Source organism: Grammomys surdaster, unplaced genomic scaffold (assembly GCF_004785775.1).
Source record: "Grammomys surdaster isolate TR1022 unplaced genomic scaffold, NIH_TR_1.0 65, whole genome shotgun sequence".
NCBI classification, from domain to species: Eukaryota; Metazoa; Chordata; class Mammalia; order Rodentia; family Muridae; genus Grammomys; species Grammomys surdaster.
The window spans coordinates 826,673-831,501 of NW_021604567.1; the positions used below are offsets into that span (position 1 = coordinate 826,673).

Sequence of the window (4,829 nt, forward strand, 5' to 3'; positions counted from 1 at the left end):
GTGGGTTCTAGGCATCAAACTCAAGTCATCAGTCTTGGATGCAATCTCCTTTACCCACTGAGCTATCTGCCCAGCCCCAGATTTAAGATTTCTGATACACAAAACAAACTGGCTTTTGGGATGCTTGCCTTCTTTAGTTACTGAGCCTACCAGATTTCTATCCCCTCAACATACAGATTATTATTTAAAATCTTTGACTAGGGGCTCATGACATGGCCCAGCAGTTGAGAGCTCTTGATATTCTCTGAGGGAACCTGAGTTATATTCCCAGGACCCACCTCAGTCAGTTCATAATTACCTGAAAGTCTAACTGTAGGAGTCTAACTGTCTGACACTCTCTTCTGATCTGAGTGGACACACACACACACACACACACACACACACACACACACACAAACACGTGCATACAAATACAAATAAATGGAAAAATTTCAACATGTTCATATGGTCAGACTATATTTTTATAAGTGTAGAATAAGATAAAGTATGATTTTATCATCGTTTGAATTTAGGGAAGACTGAGTACATTAGTATTTTGACATAGGAAAAGAGCCTGAAATCATACTAGAATTTTACCTTTCTGTAATACTTTTTATGTTCATTAGGAAAATTCTGTGTGCATGTTCATCCACCATGTGTGTGCAGTGCCTGAAGATGCCAGAAGAGGGTACTGGAACCCCTGGCACTGGCATTAGAGATGTTTATGAGTGGGTGGTGGGAATAGAACCTAATTTCTCAAGAAGACAGCTAGTGCACCTTAACCAGTGAGCCAATTTTCTAGCTCCATCTTGATCATCTTTTGAAATAAGCTCTCCTGGCTAGGTGGGGTTTCTATTTCAGAATCTCAACTTTATTAAATAGCATTCTAGGTATAATTCAATCTGGCTAGATCTCCAATTATTGGAGTACTGACACTCCAATAATTTGGTAAATGCAGGATTGAATCATGTCATGGACAAGGTGTGCATTCTTTGGCTACTGTTATTCCATATTGTAAAATATCTCCGCCTTTACACATGAGTGGGCAGATGATTGGTTTTCCTGTTTTAGATGAGTGGACTTGCGTGAGAGGCGGTTTCACATGTCTAAGATCATATAGCTCTTGGGTAGTGGAAGTGGGGTTGAATTTAGCTATGTGTGACTCGAGCCCCTTCTCTCTCTTTTCTTGGGACACTTTGCTCTCTGTACTGGCCCATGCACTGTGGTGACTGTCACTCTCTATTGCTCTCTTCGTATTTGAAGCTCACAGCTTTTCTTTCTTCTAGGCCTCCACTTCCCATCTAGATTGGCTTGAGAGTAGCATGGCTGTCCTATGCCGGTGCTTCTGAGGGGTTTGCTTTCATTAGCGATGGTGATTCTGACTGTGTTAGGCATTTCTGGGCCTTGCTCTTTGACTATCGATAGGAGATTCCTGAAGAATGAGCTGTTGGCGGTACTTTCCTTACGTGGGTCCACCTTCATTTTGAGTTTGTTTCTGATCTGTTTGTGGGGGAATTCTGGAATTGGTTGCACAGGTTATCTGAGTTAATCCTTGGGTGGGCCGCTCAAAAGAATTCTCTAAGGAGTACATCATTCTGTCTAAGAAGAATGCTATGCTTTTATGTCTTTACTTATGTGACTGAGCTCCTAGAGGGAAGAGCTATTTGTTTTTTATTGTTAATCTTTACCCCAGTGTTCCCAGCAGGAACAGAGACACCAGGCTCATGCACAGTTGTCTGGTTCTACTATAGGTGATTGCTGTACGTGGGGAGGATCCTCTCCCCTTCTTCCTAGGTTTAAGGATATCACAGCCTGGCCAGACTCTCTCTCTCTCTCTCTCTCTCTCTCTCTCTCTCTCTCTCTCTCTCCTCTCCTCTCCTCTCCTCTCCTCTCCTCTCCTCTCCCCACTATCTCTCTCTTTCTCTTTCTCCTCTCTCTCAGTGTAGACCTATACTACCATGCTCTGCTCTGCTAACTTTGCGTAGATAGGTGACTGATTTTGTCACCTAACAGCTCAGAATTAAGAGCTGCAGGTGAACTGTAAAGAAGGCAGCAGCGACAGCGGGTTAGGTGGAGTGTGGTGAACGTTTCTCCATCATGTGCCTGACCAGTTTAGCTGACCTGGGATGCAAGATTCATGACTTTCAAATTCATGATTCCAAAAACTGTATTTTCCTCCAGAATGGCAGGTAGAACAAGGATTCCTGCTGCCAGCTGCTGAACACGGGCCTGGGGGTAGGGGTAGGGGTAGGGGTAGGGGTAGGGGTAGGGGTAGGGGTAGGGGTAGGGGTAAGGGTAGGGGTAGGGGTAGGGGTGGCTGCTATTTAGTTCTTTAATGAAATGAGGAAGATAAGGATGGAATCGAAACCAATGATGTACATATGTAAATGCTATGTCCAGTTTATATTATAATTGTGTATATTTACTCTTAGTGGAGTGTCTTTAGTTTCTTTTTAAGAATACACTGGGAATTCACTTTAGTTTTTAAAAAGTATTTATTTCTTGAGTTTATAATATAATTACATGATTTCCCCCTTTCCCTTCCTCCCTTCAAGCCTGTATGCCCTTGCTCTTTTTGAAATTCATAGCCAACAGAATGATTAAACTTCAGGGAACATTTGCTGTTTCTGTGTGTTTGTTCATAGTAAGAGTTGTAGCACAGACAAGTACACAATTTCCTATGAAGAACGGCTTTTGGTGCTACATGCAAATCATTCAGATTAAAGATTAAATGCTTAGTAGCTAATAAAATTATAAATTTGCCCTGTTTCTTACCCCTATTTAACTAACACCCAAATCTGTCTTTCAGGCTGTAACTGAGAAGAATTTTGAAACAACAGATTTTCGAGCCTCTCTAGAAAATGGTGTCCTGTTGTGTGAGTAAGTATTTCAGGCCTGCTGGCTATAGTCACAGGTTTGTGTCCTTAGTCCAAAGTGAGATTTGATCCCTGCAAGCTGACACCTCTGTGGTATGAGCCAGTAAGGAAGGGGTTATCGGTTTAGATATCTAAAGATAGCGTCGGTAATATATATTATTTTTAATTAGTAAATAAGCAAGAGGCTGGTATTGCTTTATGGGTAGATCGTTGAGGAGGAAACTGATTATATCTGTCTATAACTTACTCGGTATATAATTGTCTCACTATAAAAGATCCTTTTCATCCGGAAGACATAATGGTCAGAGTAGCTAATTCTTCTTTGTTTAAGTGGAGTCATTGCATTACCTAAATCAATTTGAGTCACTGACTATTTATTCAGTTAATAGATACCATTGTGAGCAACATTCCAGACTATATTTACCAGACGCTAAATGGACTAGTGCCCTGATTGATGGTATAGGGTCCACATTGTTTGCTTTGTATATTACTTGGGTCTCCAGTGGCTGCATAGTATGGTTAGCCAAATAGGTGACCTTTGTGGGTAAGAGCAGGCCTGTGAGAGAAAAAATTAAATTCCAGAGGAGAGTATGAGTTGCAGAAGTGAGCAAATAAATTATAAGAATGTACTTGAGTACCCACCCACATTTTTTGAAAGCACTTGATAATTCCAATCTAGACTCTTATCACACAGATATTTATGGAATCTGCATGTAAACTCTGGGAGTGGACTACTGGAACCTAGATGTTTTCTTTCTTTTTTGGGGCAGGGTCCTTGTAGCCAGTATGTACCATCATGCTGGCCTACTGTCTGCTTAGATGCTTTTGATTCTCCTCCCTTTGAAGGGTGCTGTTTGCAATGAAGGTTCCAAGTGAAGGGGTTAGATTTCTTTTCCGTTTTGGACGTCCATACAAGTGACTCAACTTTTATTTACATTTACAAGTGAATTTTAATGCTGGAGGCTGATTTTCCTCATCTGTGAACTGCAGATCATGGCTTCAATCTGCCTGATTCATGGAGCTGCTGGGCTCAATGACAGTTTAGGTTTGCATAAGCTACGGAACTTGGTAGAGAGTTGTCAGGAAGATGGCCACGGAAGCCAGTGTGTTGCTAATTGTCCAAACTCCTTTGAGGATATTATTAATTCCTTAATTCATTACATATGACATTACTGGAATTAAGCCAGTTGTGCTTTACAGAAATGTCAGCTTTCTGGGGTTTCACCCAGAAGAAGCCCCCTCAGGGCCACGGTTGAAGTTGAAAGGATCTTTCTCCTCCTCATTCTGCTGTGTGCTCACAACCCTTGTTGAGTAATATTTAACCTCACTTCATTAGCCTGCATGGTTTGCTCAAGTGGTTGGCAGAGAGAAAATTATCTTGATTTACAAATTGTGTGATTTAAGTGTTTTCTTATGTGTTCAAAAGTTAGCAGAGAGAAAATACCTATAAGCATGTGACTCAAAAACTACCTTAGCGCTGAGTCTGGCTACTTAAGGGTTTAGAGGAAAGCATCTATTCATGGATGCTAAGCTCCGCAGTCTTGCGGAGGAGGTAGATGGCATTGTACAGAAGTGTGGAGTTTTGTTTATATTTACTAGCTTAGGTAGCGTAAATAGATACTCTACTTAAAGAAGTCCTGTCGTAGATTACATATTTCTAGTGATAACCCATTGCTCAGAATAATTTAGGGATCTCCCTTGTTGAATAGGGCTTCCATACATGTGTGACTAAACATGTTTGATGATGGCACCTCTTGCTCTTTTGTTGTTTTTCTACATGCCTTTGTGTTTTGATCAAGTCCTTCCCCCATTCTCTCATCTCTGACTCCTCCTGTCCCCACTGTTCTCTCCTAGTTTCATGGCTTTTGCTTAGTTGTTGTTTGTTTTTGTCTTTTCGTCCAGTTGTCCATTTGGTGCTGCCTGCATGTGTGTGTGTGTGTGTGTGTGTGTGTGTGTGTGTGTGTGTGTGTGTGT

At 41.4% G+C, this 4,829-nt stretch overlaps 1 protein-coding gene across 3 annotated transcripts in view; it reads left to right on the forward strand.

The window, feature by feature from the left end:
* Positions 1 to 2,801: 2,801 nt before the first annotated feature.
* Positions 2,802 to 4,829, forward strand: part of Lmo7 (LIM domain 7) — a 130,197-nt gene continuing 128,169 nt past the window's right edge. For all 3 annotated transcript variants that reach the window (XM_028771760.1, XM_028771778.1, XM_028771770.1), the window contains exon 1: positions 2,802 to 2,859. The gene's annotated coding sequence lies outside the window, so the exon portion shown is untranslated. The remainder of the gene's footprint in view (positions 2,860 to 4,829) is intronic.